At 39.6% G+C, this 23,798-nt stretch overlaps 1 protein-coding gene across 5 annotated transcripts in view; it reads right to left on the minus strand.

Annotated features, from left to right (window-relative positions):
- Positions 1-23,798, minus strand: part of ATP10D (ATPase phospholipid transporting 10D (putative)) — a 118,861-nt gene that overhangs the window by 93,017 nt on the left and 2,046 nt on the right. For 2 of the 5 annotated variants that reach the window (XM_035005042.1, XM_035005040.1), the window contains exon 1: positions 6,478-6,667. The exons of 1 other annotated variant lie outside the window; for it this stretch is intronic. The gene's annotated coding sequence lies outside the window, so the exon portion shown is untranslated. Of the gene's footprint in view, positions 1-6,477; positions 6,698-23,798 lie in introns of those variants that run through there. 2 more of the 5 variants (XM_035005039.1, XM_035005038.1) reach the window with 2 other exon arrangements.

The raw sequence follows: 23,798 nt of genomic DNA on the forward strand, positions 1-23,798 counted from the left end.
CTTTAAAACATATTCATCTCAAATAAGAAGTGATGATATAATTAGCTGTTTTCAAAAAAAGCAACAAATACATCTGCAGCTAGTAGAATACAAGCTCTAAAAGTTCAAGTGATACTGATAAAAGTTCAAGTGATGCAGCCATCAGCACTGAGGCAAGACCCTCCACCAGCAAAAAGATTACAACTCACTGAAAACTCAGATAATAGTTAGCATTTTTTAGCCATAAAGCATTTTTAAATTAAGACAGACAGGCATTAATGTATGTACATTGTTTTGGTTAAGGTATTTACATTGTTTTTTAGGCATAATGCTATTGCACACTTACTAGACGACAGAATAATGTAGACATAACTTCTTTATCAGTGGTCAGATTGACAGTCTGCCACATACCATAAGATCTTAGCCCCTCTGAGACTCAGTTTCCACATCTGTAAAATGAAAATAACATCATCCACCTCACAAAGTTTTGTAAGGAGGTTTATTAAATAATGCACTGTGCCTAATATGCTGAATAACTTCATCTTTCAACTATTGTTTGTTGAGCTTCTACTATATGCCAGGCAATGTTACAGATAACAAAAATAAGTCAGAGAATAAAACAGACAAAAATCTCTGCCTCCTAGGAGCTTACCTTCTAGTGTTCATTTATTTTACCTTCTCTTAGGCACCGTGCTGGGTACGTTGGAAAAGAATAAAAGTGCCCAGAACAGGTCAACATACTCAATTCAACAAAAAAAGATGACACTGGTGTAATCATACAGTATAAAAATTCAGAAAGCAGAAAGTCCTATGAGAAGACATGACCTGAGGCTGGAAGACAGAAAGGGAGTGGAGGGGAGGCTTCTGGGGAGAGAGAGCATGTTAAATGAGCTTTGCGAAATGTCTACAATCTGAGAGGAGAGATTTGTAGATTTTAGAAAAGGAAATATTATGAATGAAGTCTGGGTGGCTGAAAAGCCCTGTGTTCATTTAAGTACTGCTGAGTACTTCAATATGGCTGGAGCTTCAAGTACAAAATAAGTGAGGGGAAATTAAGATGGAAATCTATGTTAGGACCATGTAAGTTCTTACTAAGATGAAGAACTTATACTTAGTTTGAAGGAAATGGGAAATCACTGAAGACATTTGAGAGGGTGTGATATGGACATTTAAAGAATTTCTTTGCAAGAAGTTGAAAGACACATCGGAATGGGGGAGAAAAGGTAGGGAGACTAGACTGGAAAAAAGGAGCAATATGCTTCAGAACACGGTTGACCAGTAACCGAACAAGGAGTGGTATCATTAGAGATTTCCAAAGGTACCTGAGTGCACTCCTGTGACAAGAGCAGCACCAGTGGCTGGCAAGGGCAACACGATAACAACCTGGCAGGGACGACTCTCCGATTCCCCACTATTCCTTCTGTCCTCTGCCCAGTACCAATACTACATCCTTAACACCACATACTCTATCCACACGTTCCTACCACCATCCGATCCATCTGAACCATGACCCAAATCAAGCAAGCAAAAGTGTGACAAATTGGGCACTGGGGACCACAATACCTGCTCTTTTGCATTAGGTTAGCTTAAATGAAATGTTACAATTTGAGAGAGAAGGAAGACAATATGGGATTCTGAGTAAGAATTATTAAAATTCCATTTTCCTGGGGTACCTGGGTGGCTCAGTAGGTTAAGTGTCAGACTCTTGGTTTGGGCTCAGGTCATGATCTCAGGGTTCTGAAATCCAGCCCCCCCCCCACTTCTGGCTCCACACTCAGCAGGAGGCTGTTGGAGATTCTCCCTCTCCCTCTGCATATTCCCCTGCCGACCCCAAACTCTCTCCCCCCCACCCCCGTGCTCACTCACTCTCTAAAATAAATAAACAAACAAACAAATAAATTCCATTGCCCTATTGAAAACATTTCACTTTTCTCTCAGTCCCTGGTTTAGGAACCTTAAAAGTATGGTTAATAGTTCAGAAGCAGGCATTTTTCTAACCTGGCAAGGCAGAAATGTTGATTTGTTAGCTGAAGGACATCACAGGTAAGTAGAGAGAATCTTCGTGGTAAAAATATGAGAACACCTCTTTAGGAAAGACTTTAGTGAAGAAAGGATTTATAAATTAAGATTTTTTTTTTTAAGATTTTATTTATTTATTTGACAAAGAGAGACCCAGCAAGAGAGGGAACACAAGCAGGGGGAGTGGGAGAGGGAGAAGCAGGCTTCCTGCCGAGCAGGGAGCCCGATGCGGGGCTCGATCCCAGGACCCTGGGATCATGACCTAAGCCGAAGGCAGACGCATAACGACTGAGCCACCCAGGCGCCCCTATAAATTAAGATTTTTTAACTATAACCTTCAGTGTATTGTTATAGCCTATAAGGGAAATGAGAATGTTTTTAAATAGTGCTAATTATGAGAACAATAACTTGAAGAAAAAGAGGTCACAACATTTTTGGATAATTTTTTAAAAATCTGAGAGAGCATGCAAGCACACACACAAGCACAAGCGGGATGAGGGGCAGAAGGAGAAGCAGACTCCCTGCTGAGTAGGGAGCCAGACAGACATGGTGTTCCATCCTGGGACTCTGGGATCACCACCTGAGCCAAAGGCAGGCACTTAACTGACTGAGCCACCCAGGCACCCAAAAATTTTTGGATAATTTAAAACTGATTTTCACCTTCTTTCTCAGAAGCTACTCTGATTTTATTACCTTTCCTATATAAAGAGTTGAAATTTTATAAATTTGTTTTGCTAACCTAAATACAGTCATATTCCTTCCTCTTCCTCATTCAGAAAGGCCTTGAATGGAGTAAGTAGATTTTAGAAAAAGAAATTAGGGAGTGTGTAATTAAAGCCTAGTGGCTTGGGCCCCAAGCAGATGTGATCAACAGGAAATGAAAAGGAATAAAGCTTTTATCAGTCCAACACTGCTTATTATTTTAGAAAACAGCTGGGGGCAGAAGAGTGAATGTGACTAGAATAAGTTTTATCTTGGGATTCCCTTATAATCCAAATGTTCTCACCAGCAAATATAATCCAGAAACAATGATGACATCTGACAGGGGACTACCCACACAGAGACTACAGAGGCTTTATGCAAGAAGGGAAAGGGAGTATCACCTATGTGCTCTTCGTTCTAGGACAAATTGCTTTATTAGGATAGTGACTTGTTTTTCCTGATAACTAAAATATACTTAACTGTCAAAATTTTAGAAACTACAGATTAATACCATGAGAAAAAACAGAAATCACCCAGAACCCCATCACCCACACATAAGTAACATTAACATGTGGTTTATTCTCCACCAATAAATTAGTTTCTGTGCATAGATTGGATATTTTTTTCAAAAGTAAGATTTATAACTTTTCATTCCTATCACAAAGATTTTTCCATATCATGAAAAAGTCTTCCTTCCCAACAACTTCACACATTTTGATTGCCTTTCCATGTTAGTTAATGTGATGTGTAAAAATGTGGTAACTTATTGCTATGCTGAGTATTCTCCCAATACAGGGAAATAAACATCCAACCTTAAAAAATAAACATCCCAACCTTAAAAAAGCCCATTTTTCTCTTTTGTGATTGCCCATTTATGCCTATTTTTCATTGGGCATAATTTTTCATGTGGATATCTATTTATGTCTCACTGTGTTTTATCGTATCTTCTGAAAGGGCTTACCAGTATATAAAATGTAGACCTTAGAGTTTTAATTTCAGTTTTGGCATTTCTTGGCAATATTTTTCAAAACAGTATTTTTGTGATTATAAAATAACAGTTGTTGTAGAAGATTTGGGAATATGTGGGAAAATATTTTTAAAAAGCTGTAACTCTACCACCTAGAAATCCAGTTTCTTTTTCATATATGTCAGTGAATATATCCATTGATACAAACAGGAACTTGTAGGCAAACAGGAAATAGAACAGTCTTGTTCAATGTTGTTCAAGGTTTGTTAATTTAGAAAAATGCCTGACATGTACTAAGGGCTTAATATTTAAGAAAGTGGTATTTTATATTTCAAAATTATATTTTACACATTCAAGATAATTTAGTGTTAAATTTTGCTTTTTCACTCAAAACATTGCAAGGATTTTTTAAATCACGAAACTTTTTCAAAACTATTTTCACAAGTGAATTTTATCAATATAGATATAAAGTACATTAATTTAAGTATTTTGCTACCGGGGGCTTTATTCTGGTTTTTTTTTTTTTCCATATTACAGACAACACTGTAATAAACATATTTATAAATCTTCCTATAAAATTCAGACGGCTTCCTTGGTATATATTTCTAGACCCAGTCAAAGCCTGCAAAGATGTACAGGTTTTAATACATTTTCCCATATAATTACCTCAAGTCGTTACATGAATATACCCTTCATTTAGAAGCATAAAGATTTCATGAAGGCCACAACTCTTCTACGAAACTAGTACCAGTTACTTCTTACTCTAATAAGTACTACTAGTTCCAAGAAAAGTGTTGTTTCTATGGCTAAGATGATTCCTGAAATGAAGTAAGTCCATCTTAGATAATAGGAAGGGAATAATGTCTTTACACGAATACGTATGCTCACTTCAAACCTCTTCTGAAATAAGGAAAGCTGCTCGGCTGCTCTAACTATGGTCCAAGAATGGTGATAGCATCCAGCATGCACATTATTGCTCCAAGGGTTGATGAACAGATTCTCCTTTTTTTTCAAGCACTGACAAGAGATTAAATTTATGTTCACCAATGCGTTGGGTTTTGGGAATCCTCAAGTGATCTTGCTTTTAGCATTTTCTTTGATTTTCCTTTATTAAAAAAGACTACTTCTGATCAGACAATAACTAAAACATGTACTGTAGCCTTCAATATATGAACATTTTTTACCTTATTTTAAAAAAGTGATTCGAAGAAGTTTGTCTAACCAAGGAGTCATTTCCTTCATTTTACTGATATCAAAATAAAAAATATCCTACTCTATTTCTATTTAGGTTCACTAAGTAATTGTATTGCAAAAGTATTTGGTTCTTGCCATGCAAAGGTCAAGCTTCCCGAAATCCTGGGGTTTTTTTTTTTTAAATATTTTATTAGAGAGAGAGAGCAAGAGCAGGGGGAGGGGCAAAGGGAGAGGGAGAAGCAGATTCCAAGTTGAGCAAGGAGCCTGACATGGGGCTGGATCCCAGGACACGGGGGATCATGACCTCAGCCAAAGACAGACGCTTAACCAACTGAACCACCCAGGCGCCTATGAAATCCTGTTTTAGACTGCTTAGGTTCTCCATTTTTTAATACAATTTGGCAGGCATTAAATTAGCAGTTAGTGTCATTTTTTAAACTCCCTAAAACTTGTTGAATGTTGCCAAGTTGTTTTTCAATATATGCAGTATGATCTCATTTTGATAAAAACAAACTATCTCAATGTAGGTATGTAATATGTATTTGTAATGAGACTAGAAAAGAGTCTAGAAGGAGCAGACATTACCTCCTGGGGTAGCTTGGAGTGCAGGCTCACACTGGGGCACTGAATGAGTTTAAGGTGTTACAGGGATCAGTGTCACGTGTCTGCTCTTAACAAGCCAAAGACTTTTTTTTTATGATGGTACTCTTCACAGAAATTTGACCTAGCCCAGTATAAAAATTACTATCTCCTCTGGAGCTTTCTGATACAGCAATCAGTTGGTGGATAAGCCGCCCCTATTCTTGTGGATCAATCTTTCAAGGCTGATTAGAGTCAGAGGCTTGCTCTCAGACTATAGAACTGTTTTCTCCTTGTAAAGAACTAGCAGGAAAAGAAGCAGGAAGAAACTTTGTGGTCTTATTGAGGTAACATTCTAAACAGCTGGGTTCGCATGCCCTTATAATTAAGGGTAGTTTAAATAGATCCTTGTTAAACGCACAGAGGCTCGACCCTCCAAACTGGAGGGTTTCACTAACCAACCTGATGTCTCTCTGCTGTACATAGTAAAGTATGACTGTGTTTTATAATGTAAGAGGAAGGATGCTCCAAACTATTAAGTTCTGCAAAGTTAGTGTGTGCGGGGAAGAACGCGGGCTTTTCTGCCCCACTCCTTTAAAAACTATTTCTGAGCAAACTCCAACACAAGCACCTTTTCCTTCCTAAGGAACAAACCCGGTTTATTTACTGGGCTAAAACTTCAACCCCCATCCTCTTCGTTTCCTTTGAGACAAAGCCAAAATTGCCTTAAACTGTTCCATTTCACAATGAGGTGACAAGTGTGTGTGCGCATAATTTATCTTTTCACAAATCCCAGCTTTAAGAACAGATAAAATAATTCCTCCTTTGAAATCAAGATCAAGTGACTGAAAATGGTGTGTTTCTCCTTTTTTTCCCCCTCCAAATTCAACAACAGCCCTAACATCTACTTTTGAGGCACTTCATCAAACCTGAAAGCAGTTTTTGGGGAAGCGGGAGAGGAAGAGGGGAAGGGAGCGAGGAGAAGGGTGAGAAGTAAAACAGAAGACAGTCCAAGGGTTTCGCACGTTCACCCTTACCAGTTCTTCCCTCGGCACACATCACAGCACGACGATCGCCACTCTCAAGGTGCAAAAGAAAAACCAAGCACAAATCCGGAGTGGAGGCGGGTTATGCTTCTACGCCAGCCATTTGCTTTTGCGGAGGCGGGCGTGGGGGTGGAAATGGGAATCAATTCTCAGAAGACGGCCCCCAAACTCCACTGCCGGAGCCGGAGCCAAACCACCAGCTCCTCCTCCTCCTCCCCTCCCGGCCGGGCTCCGGAGCCGCCGTGCTTCCGAGAACAGCCAATCGCCCGCCGCCCCGCCTCCCGTGACGTAGGGGGCGGGGCCTGGAGGAGACCGGCTTCCTAGCGGCGGCTGGGCACACGGCTCCCTGTCTGTCGGGTGGAGATACCCGGGTGGTCCGGGGCCTTTATAGTCCCACCCCAGCCACTTACCTAGCCTTGAAAGGCTTGGCAGTTATTTTTTGGAGGGGAAAGGGATCAAATCTAAACATTTAATATCATCGTTTTATACTGGGAAAGAAATGGAGAAGGCCACAATTTTGGTCTTTCCTACAACCCCCCCCCCCCCCGCCCCCGCCCCCAGCCCTTCCCTCACTCAGTGCAATGTGCTCTGTTCATATACCTGCCATGGTCTGTTAGCTTAAAACTCAGGGCTTTAAAAAAATTGTTTTCTTCAAAATAAATTCCAGCAACCCATCCGGTCTCTCAAAACTTCTGACCAACTAAGTGCTTTGAGAAAGGAAAGGGAATTAGGAAAAGACAGAACCAATAATGGCAATAATTCAGATCTAAACCTATTAATCGCTGGCTGCCAATCGTTTTATCCCCAAACCTCCACAATTCTTTTGTACATCTTATGTTTTCTCAAATGTTTCTCATATATGTATCGAAAAGTGAAGGAAACTAAAGGATCATACAAATGTTTCACTAACAGTGAAGAGCTCTCCATGGCAAACTCATGCATCCACTTGGGAGGCTTGCAAACTCTCCCAGACCAGGCTGGAGAGGCCAAACAAGTTCCTGCACCCACTAAGAAGGTGCGTCTCCCAGAGGGGAGAAACAAGTTCTGGGTGTGGCTTCCTGTGATGGCTGAATCTGGAAACCTCCTTCTGCAGGCAAGGGCAAATCTCTACAGAGTTTAGCAACTCTGGGAATAAATCCAGCTTCATAGAGCAGACTGTCATTTATGTGGCCTCTGAATTGCTGGCCTTGGTAGCATTTCTTGCAGTCATGTGAGTGTCCCTAAAATGATTTAAGATTAAACAAATTTTCTACCTGATAGCCAACCTTCTTGAGGAGACTTTAAATTTAAGAAAAGCCTCCCAGAGTTTCCCCAATCAGCACTGATGCTGTAATCTCAATGGAAGGCCTTCCTGGGAGGATGCATACCAGGACAATTCAAGCAGGCAGCTGGTATTTGCAGCCTGTTTGGATTGCTTAAATCAGTGGTTCTAACTAGGTACACATCAGTCAACTGGGGAGCTGGATGCCAAGGCTCCACCCAGGTCAATTAAGCTGGAATCTCTGGGAATGGGGCTCTGACAATTTTTTCTTTCAAGCTAATCTGCAAGGGTTGAGGATCTCTGGCTGAGATTTAAATTACTGTCTTAGAGAAAAATCTGCATAATATATAAATTTTAAAATGCAGTAGCCGAATAAGGTGAAACATTTGGTAATATAACTTATCCTGATATATTCTTTATATATTTGTATATTTTTATATAAATATAGAAAATATGTAGTAAGATACACACAAAAATTGTTTACTCAAAGGGGAAGGATGGAAGAGTGAGAGGACATTATTAGCTTTCTGTTCGTGTCTGTATCATTTGACAAGGAAAGGAGCGTGTACCCCATTTATGATTTAAATATATCCCATCAGGTTTTAAAAATTAATGCTTAATGAATGTCATTGCAAATAGCCACCATTGAAGTGGCCTTCAGTTTGTTTTTGCAAATGTTCCTCTAATATCTAACTTTTCTCCTGAGGGTTATTTCCACTTTATTAACAAAAAAAGAAAAAATCAAAAATCCATAAAATCTTTAACACATTAGCTACCAAAGTGTGATTATTAATCTATACAGTCATTGCGAAACTTAATATATGTACTTCATTATAATTCATATAATGTATCTATCATCTGATGAAGTTTTTAAACTAATATTCAAAGTATATAATATAGATGTAAGGAAATTTCATCTTTTCCAACTGGAAAATTATTTGTAATTAGTATCTCAATACTAATGGCTTCATAATTAATTCCCAGTAGGAAACATGGCATAGTAGTCAAGTGCCTAGTTTGACCTGGCTTTAAATTTTAGCTCTGTATATTTTTAGATTAATGATCTAGGGTACCATCTCTAAGCCCCCTAGGTAAAATGAATCCAATAATATCTACCATAGTGTTATCAAAATTACACCAACTCATATAGCTGCTTTACACAGTGCTTATCACTGTATAAAGTAAATAATGGGTACTTAATAAGTGATAGTTTATTAATCCACTGACTTCTATTTTCCTCTCTTTTCTTAAACATACTCAAAGATTAGCATGGCAGCAATGGACTAAGAATTTATCAGGAAACATTTTTATAAAACAGTAAGTATGATTCTTCCCATGGCCATCAATACTTCTTATCCACTTATATATGTGAAAAAGCAACATTCATTCTTTCAGGTCACTGCTTTATTTATTTATTTTTTTAAGATTTAATTATTTATTTGAGAGAGAGAGCAAGAGCTCACGAGAGAGCGGTGTGGAACGGCAGAGAGAGAGTCTTAAGCAGACTCCGTGCTGAGCGCAGAGACCTACTCAGGGCTCGATCCCATGACCCTGAGATCATGACCTAAGCCGCAACCAAGAGTCGGGTTCTCAACCATCTGCACCACCCAGGTGCCTCCAGGTCACTGCTTTAGCACAGAACACATGAAACAATGGGTTTTTTTTGTTTGCCTCAAAATATTTTACATATAACAGTGTTTCCTAACGTGACACACAAGCTGACTTTTTATGATTCATAAACAACCATTTCTTTTTCTCTGTACTTTTTAACAGAGTGTGACTCAAGCACAGATGAGGATGCTTCCCAGGATTGGCTTCCTGACTAATTTCTGGACAAAAAAAGGAGGGGTCAATGCCTCAAGCAGTAAGAGTTTATGTCTTATAAATGAACCCTCATTTTAGTAATATCATTATGGTTTTTTTTTCTTTTTTTCTTTCCTTGACATTTACTGAGTGTTAGTAAAACCTTTCTGTTAGGCACTATTCTAAGTGGGTTACATCTATTGCCTCACTCGATCCTCTTGTCAGCCAAAGTTGGAGCAAACTGAAGTGTGAAGGATGAGGAGAAGTCAGCCAAATGAAGGGTGAATAAGGGTAAGAGTGTTTCAGATGCAGGACACATTCTGGAGGTGGGACAGCTATCCCATTTGGGATTTACAGGTCGTATTCATGTGACTAGCATGGAGATTCTCACAGGATACTGGAGGCTTTGATCTGATTAGTTTGGCCATCTCTACAATGGTTTGACATTTCTGGCTCCATATTTCAAGTGTGTCCTGTGTGATCATAGTCAACCCTCTACAACTTTTTCCTACCACCAGCGCACCTAGTCAATTCCCAACCCTGCAGAGACTTTCCCAGCTGTTTCGGCCCCTTATGTTTCCAGATTGTGTTAGCAGGAGAATGTTATGATAATAAGCTACTTGAAAACTTTAGTTAATGGAGTCCACACTCTTGGTAAGCAAACCTTCTGTTTATTGCTGGGTGGTTTCTTATCATTCTTAGCCAAGCCCTCCTCTTCTGACAAACACTTACTGAGCATCCACCAGGTGCCAGGACCAAACAATCTCAGCCTGGGCTCACCACCTTCACTCACTAGAAGTGAGTACACAGCATGCTGAGATGGATCCAAGCACCATGATGTGTACATCTCATTATTCCCCCTCTCTCTCACTCTCTCTCCATTCCTGCATTTCTATGTAAGCCGTCCTCCCTTCTTGAAAGTTCATTTCTCTCTGAAGTTGAGATCTCTGGCCACCGGCTCTTGCCCCTTTCACGGCCTTATGTTATCAGTTACTGCCTCTTTATATCATTACTCTGTTTCTCTTCCCTGAATTCCTCCCCTCAACCTACAATTATTTAATTTAGAGAAGAATTCATATATTCTCCACACCAAGAAGAAGGAAGAGGAGAAAGAAGGTAGGAAGGGAGGGAGAGAGAGAAGAAAGGAGGTTCATGAAAAGAAAGAAGGGGAAATGATAGAGAAGTCTTTCTTTTGATCTTGCTATTGTTTCAGATCAAACTACGGTTTCCTCTCTCTCCTTACCACATTACTGAAATTCACTGGAACATATCTTAATCACTTGCTGACTCGGTAAGCCTCTGCAATCTCATTTCATTCTCTTTTCTCCCCTGAACTTATCACTGGTCCCAATTCCAGTTGTCAAATTTAGTGGTTTCTCTCTCATTCTCCATTGTTGCAACTGACTTTGATGACCACTCCCAGCTACTGGGAACTCCTCTCTTGGGGAGTGCTGGGGTTCTTCCTGGTTCTCTTCTTCTTTTTAATTTTTTAAATAAAAAAATTTTTTTAAAAAGACTCTTGTCCTTTCTTTTTTACCTTAAGTATAGGTAATCTTCCAAGGACTGCTCGTTCATTTCATGATTTAGTTATGGTCTCTAGCCTGAAGACTTCTAAACTTTCTGCCTTCTACTGAGCTAGCTGCAGCTCTGCATTTCCAATTGTCCACCAACCACCTCCTCCTCCTGATAGCAATGTCATCTTGGCACCTCCAAAGCAGCGTGCCCTTCTCTCTACACTTGCTACTCCTAGTTCTCCTTCCTGTTTCCCTACCAGGCTCTGCTGTGGCCAGAGCTGGGGTTCAGCCATGACTAGGTAGGTCTGGTAAGCTAGTGGGGCAGCATACCAGGAGCTTACTGGCATGGGAGAGCTAGGAAGAACTTGGGATTTAGTTATTTTAGGAGGAAATTCCAGGCCAATCTGATTGGCCTCGCAAAAATCTTAATCCTTGTAGGGGTTGGATGACTCTAAGGAGAGCACGTTTTTCATTTAGAATGACCATTCCCCTCAAGTATCACCACAGTACCTTAATACCAGTTTGTGAAATGCTAATACCACAATGTTTACTATAGAGGTATGAAACAGGAGTTATGGAGTATAAAAGACAGAGAATTAGTTTTTCTCATGGGATAGGGGAACTAGCAAAAGTTTCATATGGGGTTGTCACTTGAGTGGGGCTTCTGATATGTGTAGAAATGATGGAAAAATAAAGGAAAGGCCTCTGGCCAAATACAAAACTACAGATAAATAAGAAGAAAAACACAAATACATTGGAGTATTTGGCACATTTGAGAATTGTTTACTTTTTGTGAGACCAGTGCAGAGTAGGGAAGGAGAGAAAGAGTATTAGGACTCCACTGTGAAGGTTTTGAGCAAAAGAGTTGTGGTCAGTCCTGTACCATGATAAACTAAAGACACTGGACAGAATAGACACTGAAGTGTGAGAGAGATGGAAGAAAGGCCTGAAGCAAGGATCCAGTAGTGGTGTGGGAAGGAAGGGATACATTCAAGAGTCTTTGCAAGGTCAAATCCTCCCTATTAAGAAAAATGAGAAGGAACAGAGCTCCGTTCCGCAATGGAGGTTGTGTGGCTGGTAGGAAATGTTATTGCTCTGCAGTAATGGGGTCACTCAGAGGGTCCTGAGCTCTCCAGAAGAGCCTTGCCCTGGGCAGGCTGATGAGCAGAATCCTAGGTGCTGTATTTTTGGTCTGACAGATGATACATGACTTAAATGGTGACAGGACCTGACTTCACTCCATTTGAGTTAGGTGCTTCACTAAGCCCAGTGCAAATTTCCATGTCGAATGTAGTGACATTCCTGCCATCTACTGGGTGAAGTGCCAAACCTCTTCTCTGAGTGATTTTGCTGATCAGGTATCTCCATTACAGTAGCCTCCCCTTCTTTATCTGGGGTGTCTTCTGAGATCCTGGAAGCACCAATAGTATTGAAGCCTATGTATACCATGTTTTTCCCTATATATACAGACCTACAATAATGTTCAATTTATAAGTTAGGCACAGTAAGAGGTTAACAACCATAACTAATAATAAAATAGAATTATAATATGCTGTAATACCAGTTGTGTGAATGTGGTCTCTCTCTCACAGTCTTCTTGTACGTGCTCACCCTTCTTTTCCCTGTGATGACGTGAAATGATAAAATGCTACGTGAGGAGATGAAGTGAGGTGAATGATATAGGCACTATGATGTAGTGTCAGGCTACTATTGACCTTCTGACCATATATCAGGAGGATCTTCTGCTACTGGACCACGGTTAACCACCGGTCACTGAAACCACGGAAAGCAAAATCTCAGTTAAGGGGTGATTACTGTACCAGGAGAAAAAAATCACAAAGGACAGCATGACCAGGGAGGAGCACACATTGGACTTCAAAGGTGCTGGGGATGTTTATCATTAAGCTCATGGGTGGTATAATGGCCAGGATTCTACAGAGGACAGAACCAATACGATGTATATAAATATATATTGGGAGAAAGAGAGAGACTTTAAGGAAATGGCTTACACCATTGTGGGTGTGGTAGATCCCAACCCTGCAGCAGGCTGGAGACCCATGGAAGAGTTGATATTGCAGTGTTGAGTCCAAAGGCAGTCCCCCGCCAGGCCTCTCCTGCTCTTGAAGGAGGTCAGGTTTTTTCTGTTGCTTTCAACTGATTGAATGAGACCCATCTACATTATGGATGTTAATTTTCTTTAATCAAAATCTGCCTATTTAAAGTTAGTCTCATTAAAAAAAATACCTTTACGGAAACATCTAGAATCATGTTTGACTAAACATCTGGGTACTGTGGCATAGCCAAATTGGCACACAAAATTTACCATCACCGGTGGGAACTTCCTTTTATTGTTGTTTTTAAAATGGTTAATATAGGGGTGCCTGGGTGGCTCAGATGGTTAAGCATCTGCCTTTGGCTTAGGTCATGATCCCAGGGTCCTGGGATCGAGTCCCGCATTGGGCTCCCTGCTCAGCGGGGAGCCTGTTTCTCCCTCTCCTTCTCCTGCTGTCCCTGCTTGTGCTCTCTCACTCTCTCTTTCAAATAAATAAATAAAATCTTTTTAAAAAATGTTTAAAAAATAAATAAATAAAATGGTTAATATACATTAAAATTTTTTGGAAAGATCAGTACCTTCGTCTTGGAGGCTGAGATCACAATTTGGAATGTAAAATCCCAAGGTAAGCCAAGACCGTTGTGAAAGCCCTGGTGAGCAAATAATAATAAAATAATAATGAAATAGACTTTAAAAAGACAGCCAAACAAGGGCCCTTTGGAATGCAAGGGAGTCAAATGCGTTAACAAGCACTACCAAAACAGAAGGGAAAAGGACAGGCCTGTTTCACACACCCGGTCCTAGCCTGCATTATCGATCTCCCACGGATTCAGAAGGTTATTAATAAGCTCCCAATTGGAAGTTCAGGGCATTTGCTGAATCATTAGTTGAGACCTGAAGGGAAGACTCTAGAAAATATCCTAAGGATTGCTTTTGTCAATCTAACAGAATTGAGAAGCAGGAAAGAAGGCTGGTTGAGACCCCTGATGGGCTGCCTCCCTTGCTGTGCCTGAAACTGCTTCTGGGCCACATGCTGGCACTGACTGTTCTGAAAACCGTTATTGCTTCAATCCACCCAGGGCATAATGTTTAACGTTCAGATTAATTTGGACCATCTGTCATCTAGGAGACACATGTACTCAACCCACAGCGAGTACGGAGCAAGATAAATATTTATTTCTTTGCTTGCTAAAGTGATGTTTCTTAAAAATTATGTATTTATCGAAGTTCCATAAATTAAGTTTTATTTCAAATGCCCTAGAGAAATTCTTGATTAAGGGAACCGGGTAGAGCATCCTTTTCTAATGTCAAATTCTGTTATGTTTGTTTTCTTAAAAGAGGGCACTGATGATGTTCAGTGTGCTATACAGTCTTGTTAGGTTCTGAGCGCTCCTTCACCGCCCCCCCCCAATAGTTTATTATTGGTTGCATAAAATTCATTTGCTATTATTGCCTTAGGGATTTTGTAAGAATTCTTAACAATTTTTTTTGTGTGTGTACATTCCTTTAAGCCAGCTTTAACAGGTGCTAAGACAGAGGGCTTATGCTATTCTTTTATATGCTCTCAATTTACATCATTTAACCTATGCTAAAACATCTTTGATTTTCTAAAATAATCTTTCTTTGCATAAAATAGATTAAAATGGAGTTAACAAAATGAATTTACCAAAGTATCCGTTTTATCTGTGAAATTTAAAAACACTACCTAGAGCCGACATTATAATTTCTATACATCATTCTTCCTACATTTCAGCATGTGAAGTGAATAACTCTGTTTTACTGCAGTAGAGAAAATCAAGACATGGTTAGTCTTATCGAATTGTGTTCTGATGACATTGATATGATGGTCAGAGTCTAGATTGGGCTTGACTACTGGTAACTGTAATTTCTGGGCCTCAGTTTCCTCTTTTGTAAGAGTAAGTTGGATTAGATGCTTTCTAGGCTAGTTTGGCTTCTACCCCTGTAATTGTCTGACCAAGTTCTTGTTTCCTCTTTGTTCCATAACTTAACAATAATGCCAACAGAAGAGCTATCTTAGAGAAATCTACCCACTTCACTCTGGTTCTAAATATTCCTCATAATGCTATATATAGAAATTTCTTCTTCTTGGCCTCAAATTTTGATTTAAAAAATGTACTTATTTTGGATATATCCTGACATTGAATTTTATTATCTGCCTTTTTGGTTTGTGTGACTCCTTCCAACTAAATTGCCATGTGCATTCATTTCTGCTTATGGATATTCAACCCAACTCCCAAACCCTGCATATTCACCTGCCAGAATGACTCTGATCACCCTGATGGTGAGTTCCCTTTCTTCTGAACTCCTGGCTTAGACCCATCATGTGAACTTTGCCTTTATTATTGCTCTGTTTTTGTAATTTTAAGTGATCTAGACAAGTAAAAAGAACATAAAGCAGATTTACGGTATTCTATTCAGAATTACATTTTGGATTATGGGCCTCTAATTTCTTATTTCTTTAATGAAACATTATCGATATCACTAAAGTTCCCTTGAATACTCTTCCAAGTACTGTTTCCAGAAGCTATATGTATATGTTGTATAACCTTCCAAGATCCTTAAAAATATATATACATATATATGCTGTACTGCTACTTTTTAATTTTAACTAATGTACATGACTATTATATGGCATGCCAATATTTAGTTCCATGTCTTGTTTTTTAACTGACATTATATGTGTATTTTTATTTTAATTCCAGTATAGTTAACACAGTATTATACTGATTTCAAGTGTACGCTATAGTGATTGAGTGGTTCCACATATTACTCAGTGCTCATCAAGATAAATGTACTCTTAATTCCCTTCACTTATTTCACCCATCCCCCTACCCACCTGCCCTTTGGTAACTATCAGTCTGTTCTCTGTAGTTAAGAGTCTGTTTATTGGTTTGTCTTTTTTTTTTCTTTGTTCATCTTTTTTGTTTCTTAAATTTCACATATAAGTGAAATCATTTGCTTAACATTGTACTCTCTAGATCCATTCATCTACCAATGGGTACTTGGCTGCTTCCCTTCCACAGTTTAGCTATTGTAGATAATGCTGCAATAAACATCGGGGTCCATGTATCCCCTCGAATTAGTGTTTTCATATTCTTTGGGTAAATACCCAGTAGTGCAATTGCTGGGTCATAGGGTAGCTCTATTTTCAACTTGTTGAGGAACTTCCATACTGTTTTCCACAGTGGCTGCACCAGCTTGCCTTCCCACCAACAGTGCAAGAGGCTTTCCTTTTCTCCACATGCTCGCCAACACTTGTTGCTTCTTTGAACATTATATTTTTAAGATCTAGCTCTATTCTCACTGATGCAGTAAATAAGTTCATTTAAGAGCATACAGCATTCCATTATATGACTGTACCTTTTTTCATTTATAATTCTTTTATTGATGGAATGCTACAATATAGATGCCCTTTATATTGTGGCAATTGGTTCATAAAATAAATCTCCCCTATGACATCATAAGTCCTTGTGTTTCAAAGATATTTTAAAATAATCCCTTTCTCAGGAAGAACCAAAATAATAGAATAAAATGAGAAAATATCTTTAAGTGCCAATGAAAAGAATGGTAAATTGGAGAAACCAGAAAATATATACCTGAAGACATAGGTCTGAGGTTGAAAATTGCTGAGTTAAGCTGATGAAAGGTTAAAAACTCAAGTGCTGAAGCAGAAAAGAGTGAGAGCCATGAGGAAGGAGAAGCTGCCAGATAGAAGGTGAAAAAGAATCATAATGTGTAAAAAGAAAAAGAAAAAGTACTCCTATAATTCCACGATAAAACCAAAAGTAGTCTCCCCAAATTGCAACAAGCTGTAACTCACACTGCTTGTTGGAACAAGTGCAGGGCAAATGTCTCAGTGGCTTCCTCTACTGTCATAATTGGCTCGGGATAATATATTAAGAGGGTTTGGGGCTAGAAGTTACATTTGATTGGACCTCATCCAATAGAGCAATGAGCTGGTTAGCAGGACCTTTTCAGGCCAGTTGGGGATTGCAGCCGTGGGTATTTTCCTCAGGAGCTGAGGGTTAGGGTGGAATGTGGACCCCAGCATTCCTTCAGGAAGAAGAGTGTGCTGAAGGGTGTATTTTCCATCTCATTTGCTGGATATCAACCAGGCTCTGCAGGGAAACCTGCAAAATATTCAAACCATCTCCAGAAATTCCTCAAGCCCTTTGCTAGCTTTCCTCTCCAATCCCCTCATGCTAACTAAACTTCGCTGCTGAAAGCTCTTTGCTGAGGCACTTCTTCCGCAGGGCCTCTGGACCCGACCTTATTTACTGCCCTCAGGGGTTCAAAATTACCTATTTATTTGACTTTGGCCAAGACTGCCTTCACATTTCCGGCTTGACTAAACTTTAGAGAGGCTGCTTCCCGACTAAACCCCTGACCTCCACTTTCCTAGAGCATTTTCTTTAGAAAACTTATAATTCTCCCCTTGGAGATGGAAATCTTTTTAAAAAGTCTCTTGCCAGTTTTACAATTTAGGAACATCTTTCTCAAGAATTTGTGATTCATGCTTCTGAAATGTAATCACCAAAGGAGATAGCAGTCCTACCTCTGTTACCATGGAAGGGCAGAAGCTAATTCTGGTAGGTGCCTTGCTTCCTATGGTAAACCTGCATCCTGCTACAAAGACATAAGAAAGTTTAAGAAAGTTTACTTTTCCTTTGAGTAAAGCCAGTGAGCAGATACAGATGTCCTGTGTTCTCACTCACACACTAGCACTTAAAAATGCTCTCACTCTGTTTCAGTGGAGCGGAGTTCTGATCTCTCCCCTACTTGAGAGACTTCCTTACCAATTTAACACTGTTCAGTGCAACTTTTGCTTTGACACTTCCAATTTTCTAACCAAATTAAGATCCTATTTCATAATGCTTCCTCAAGTGAGATATCAGGAAGAAAGTAATCAGGCTTCAGTAATTTGTGCTGTATGAATTGCCATTACTCTTTCTTGAGACTCTTAGGGGCTTTGTATATATTTTACACAGATATATGTCAGTAGTCCACATGTGTTTCTGAGCTCTTTTCAGGCAAAAAACAACAAATAATTTATGTATTTTAGACATGGGGGCAGAGCTCTTTTTGGTCCAGGAGGTAATTTGGGACTATCCTCTAAGGCTTTAATCTCCTGGTTCTCAAGTTCGGCTACACATTAGAATCACCAGAGGAGCTGGAAAAAAAGTGTTACTGTCTTCTATTCCTAGAAATTCTGACTTAAGTGTCTAAGGTGTGATTTGGTCATAGGGATTTGGGAAAACTCCTCAGTTGATTCTAATTTGTAGTCAAGGTTGTGAATCACTGCTGAAGCTTCCCATAGTGTTTTGTTTTGTTTTTAATCACTTGTCTTTCTGAATTCAACAAACACTTAATGGGGAATCTCCATGCTAGACACTGTCGAGAATACTAAAATGAATGCGTCATAGCCTCTGCTTTTCAAGGAGGTTTCAGAACAATGGAAGACGTGGAATGTAAACACATAGTTGCCATGCAGTGCCATAAGGACTAAGACAGCAGTTCGTTCAAAGAGTTGTGGAGACACAAGTGGGACAGCAACGAAAATTCTTTGGAGATGTGTTTGAATTCATTAGGCCAACTGGATGTGCCTGGAGGGAGCTGCAGGAGAAAGGAGAGAAGATTCTAGGGAAAGGAAACAATAGGAATAGCAGAGTGATAAAAAAAAAAACACCATCCTCTAGATGTTCTAAAGGTCTTTGTCACAGTGCTGGTGTTGTGACAACATTGGTCTCAATTGATCAGATCTCTTGGTTAGTAAGCGGTTACACTTACACTTTCCAAATCTTCACCTTTTCTATGAAGTTTTCTCCAAATCAGTGGATCTCAGTGCTGGTTTACATTAAGTCATATGGGGTGTTTTGTCAAACAAAATAATGTTGGTGTTTTACCCTCAACAAGATTCTGATATTATTGGTCTAGGGGATGAGGTCTGGCTATTATTTTTTTTTAAGCTTCCATATGATTGTCTACAAACAGACACAACGAACATTGTGCAGGGCCATGGTAGTTTCTCAAACTAAATTTTGGGAATAGTTGTGCAACTATATAAATTCAGTAAATGCCACTGGACTGTACTTCAAATGGTGGGATATTTTGGTATGTAAATTACAAAGCTTTTGCAAAAACAAAACAAAATACAAGTGTAGCACATCAAAAGTGAAAAATCAATCACTCAAAAATTCCCTGGAGTGACTCTAATGTGCTATCTTGATTAAGAACCACTGGCTAAAATTCTAAGAGCTCACAGATGTGGAGAATTTTCCGTACAGTGATTAAAAGAGGTGGCAACTGAGAAAAGAGGTCTTACAGGCATAGAATTTTCATCAGAAAGACTAATTGCGCACTTGACATGCCATTCTAAAAGACATGCCAACCCCTGAGGACGTAGTGTGGATTACAGTGCATTCCAGTTAAGTTCCAAAATTGCAGTTCACTCAAGTATTTCACTTTAAGCAATTTCAGAGCTTTTAATATATTGTACTCTTCAGCGCTACACTGAAATAACTGTTATGTATGATCTCTGTTGCCCCTTTTAAGTCAAAATGCCTATTTGTTTCAAAGATCACTTTAATGGAGAACTCAGATGGTTTAAGCTCCAAGAATATTTTCTGATAAAGAAAATACTGGAATAAGGAGGTATTAAAAGCATTTCTTAATTACACATAAAGCTCAAAAAGAAAAAGACTTCCAGTTTATCAGGTTATTCACCAGGATGAAACAAGACATTTATCCAAGTAACTTCCAAGACACTGTGTCTCTAGGCAGTCAAATCTGAGTTTATTCAGACAAGATTGAATGCAGAACCTACACAGTATTTACAAATTAGCTATTCATAATTTCTTTCGATGCAATGGAATCAATGCCAATATAACATTTAAATATTTCCTGTATGGCTATAAGATGATAATTAAACTCATTTAAACTTGAAGGCTCTTTCCTCTCAACAATTTATGTACAGGAATAATTTTAAATAGATTGCAATGAAAATCACTAAGCACAACTGCATTGCAACACATCTAATTATGATGAACAAATCAGTCAACTTCAAGTTATAGAATAACCTGAAAAGCAGGTTTGAACTGAGAAAATAGATGTGGAAAGCTATAGACAATTTCTTTTATTAAAGGGTGCAGTAACTCTGAATAATGAGTTAATAGCTTTTGATTCCTAGAACATCTGTCAGAAATCGTACTTACTGAAGTTAACTAATGTAGTCAGTTCCTGGGTAGCAAAAGAAAGTAGGGAACCCTAGAACTTAGGGACAAGAAAACGTAATCATCTGAAATTAACTAGTAAGACTCAACCCACAAGAATAGGGAATAGAAATTCCCAGAGTAACCCTCTGGAACAGACATATTTCCTAAATCTTGGTCAAGAGTTTGTATAAAGGGGTGCCTGGGTGGCTCAGTCATTGAGCGTCTGCCTTCGGCTCGGGTCCTGGTCCCAGGGTCCTGGGATCGAGGCCCGCGTCGGGCTCCCTGCTCGGCGGGGGACCTGCTTCTCCCTCTCCCACTCCCCCAGCTTGTGTTCCCTCTCTCGCTGTGTCTCTCTCTGTCAAATAAATAAAATCTTTAAAAAAAAAATTAAAAAAAAAAGTTTGTATGAAGCAAGTATAAGGGCTAGTAAAAAGTAGCTAGTAAAAAGGAGAGTCAAAGAAACAAAGTTTTTAGTTCAGTCAAGAGGAAAAGATGCTTTGTCTTTTTCTCCTTTTTAAAAAGATTTTATTTATTTGAGAGAGAGACAGAGGGAGCACGAGCTGGGGGAGGCGCAGAAGGACAAGCAGACTCCCCACTGAGCAGGGATCCCAACACTGGGCTCAATCCCAGGATCCCAGACCCCGAGATCATGACCTGAGCCTAAGGCAGACACTTAACTGAGCCACCCAGGCGCCCCTAGGATGCTTTGTCTTTTCTTTACCCAGAAATGTTCCTGGAATGACAAAGGACTATGGTTCATTACAATTTCAAGGAAACATTTTAGATCTATTCCCTCGTCTTTCATTTAGTCTTATATTCACTGAGCATCTTTCCAATCCATGATTTGGTTAAAGGAACTTATGGGTCAAGAGAGAATGCCCTAAGAAGAAACAGTTCTTATCCTGTGACATTCTGGTTTATCAATCAGTCTCTTGAGAGGTGGCTTACACAATAGAGATTTATTCTCACAGATCTAAGGACTAGAAATTAAAAATTCAGGTGTTGGCAGGTTGGTTCATTCTGAGTGCGGTGAGAAAAGAATCTATTCCAGGCCTCTCTCCTCAGCTTGGAGGGCCAAGCTATCTTCCTGTGTCTCTTCACACAGCCTTTCCTCTATATGTATTGGTGTCCGAATTTCCCCTTTTCATAAGGGCATTAGTCATACTGGATTATGATGTACCATAATAACCTCAATTTAACTTGATTATCTCTATAGAGACCTGTCTCCAAATAAAGTCACATTCTGAGGTATTGGGGCTTAGGACTTCAACATATGAATTTTAAGGGGGACACAATTTAACTCATAGCAGAGAGGAGAGATACTGGGGGACAAACAGCAGTCTCTGCCATAATGCCCATCTTGTGTCTGAATGATTGGCACAATCCATCCCCCTCCCCCACCGCCACTGCCCAAGCCAGTTACTTATGGGAGTTCACAGGGATGAATCAGCTCCATTTTTCTCTTGAACCTTATTTACCAAGGCACCTCACCAGACTCATTAGCACAGGGCATGTGTGTACATGTGTGACTGTATCTCACTTTGTTCCCAGGGCTGCGTGCTATGTGCTCCAAGTAATACTAATACCGGAGAAGGATAATGGCTAACCTTTACCATGGGCAAACTACATTCTAGATGCCACGTTAACACACTGTATGCATTATTTCATTTTAACTTCACAGCAACTTTATCATGTGGGCAGTAGTTTTTTCCCTATCTTCAGTCAAGGAAACCGAGGTACAGTGAATTTAAGCAATTTTCCCGAAGTCGCCTGGCTGGTAAGTGACAGGGATATAAATGGACTCTGACTCCAGAGCCAATGCAGCATGCTGTTCCTCAAAGAGTTTTCACTAACACAGTAGCTATAGTTTATGACTCTATCCCTTGGCCAGGGCCCAAAACCTCCAGCTGTCTGGGAGGACGGATGCTTTATCTCGTCTTATAGTCTGCATTTTATTTCTATATCCTCTTTCTCTTTCAAAAGCATCCAACCCACCATAAATTCCATTGATCTTAGTTCAATAGTTCCAGAATATCTTTTTTTTTTTTGAGATTTTAAACATGTTCATTGTTTTCTTTTTTTAGTGAAGTATAATTAACATTCAGTGTTAGTTTCAGGTGTACAGTGTAATGATTCAGTAATTCTATACATTACCCAAAATACCTTTTGAGTCTTTCCATTTTTATCTGGTTTCCACTGCCACCACTCGTCATCTAGGCCCCTAGATTGCTACAGTCTGTACATGCAAATTAGGTGATATTAACTTTAATGCCTACATTAGTTAGGATTAATCTGGAATATCCCCCAAATGGATTCTCCTGCTTTCACACTTCTACCCAAGAGCTGGTTTTCCAAAATCTAACTGCTTTCCAGAGTATAACCATTTAAAAATGCAGACTAGTTCATGTCAATTTGCTGACTAAAATCCCTGCCTAGGGATGCCTGGGTAGTTTGGTTGGTTAAGTGTCTGCCTTCGGCTCAGGTTATGATCCCAGGGTCCTTAGATCAAGCCCCACGTGGGACTTCTTGCTCAATGGGGAGTCTGTTTCTCCCTCTGCCTGCCGCTCCCCCTGCGTGTGCTCTCTCTCTCTCTCACACACAAATAAGTAAATAAAATCTTAAACCCTGACTGCCTCTCTGACATCTCCACCACACTTGCCTCGCTCACTACCTATGGTCTGGCCACACAGGCCTTTGGTTATTATCTTGAGTAAGGCAGGCTTTCTCCTGCTTCAGGGCCTCTATATTCTAATCCCAACTCTCGTTCCCCAGATGTTTGCCTTCATGTCTCCTACTCCTCCTTTATACCTTAGTGTAAATGCCACTTCTTGGCAATGTATTCCTTGACCAATCTAAAGTATATTTCCACTATCCCTCTCTATTACATCACCTTGTTTCATTTTCTTTAGGATGCTTCTCCATAGTTGACATGCTATTATTTGCTTACTTGTTCATTATCTGAGGTCCTGACAAACACAACTAGAAGGTAAGTTATTGTTCACTGCCTGCAATACCAGAGCCGTTCGAGTATCTAAAGCTTGGTAGATATTTAACCAGTAATTGTTAAAGAATGAATGAATGAATAAATCTCCCCGGGCATGGTGCACAAAATTCTTTCTTGCTCCTTCCACTTCAAAATGAAAAAATTCCAGTCAAATAACCTTAAGAAAACACAATAAATTAACTCTTCCTGAATTCCAATTTCAGCTCAGCAAGCACACTCAGTGAGGTTTATCTGAGATCTTTTTTACATTTCTCTCAGCTGTGATCAGTGACTTACATTGCCTCCACTGCACTATATAACAACCGGGGTGGATTTTGGAGGCAGATCACATTCTCAAGGTAGAGACCTTCCAACACTATATCTAGGAGGGTAAAGAAGAAGACACTCTGCTTTCTGGAACCCACTAAACTTTGGCTAGATAACAAATGAGGAAAGAAGGCCACTT

Source organism: Mirounga leonina, unplaced genomic scaffold (assembly GCF_011800145.1).
Source record: "Mirounga leonina isolate KUSES-001 unplaced genomic scaffold, KU_Mleo_1.0 Mir_129, whole genome shotgun sequence".
Taxonomy (NCBI): Eukaryota; Metazoa; Chordata; class Mammalia; order Carnivora; family Phocidae; genus Mirounga; species Mirounga leonina.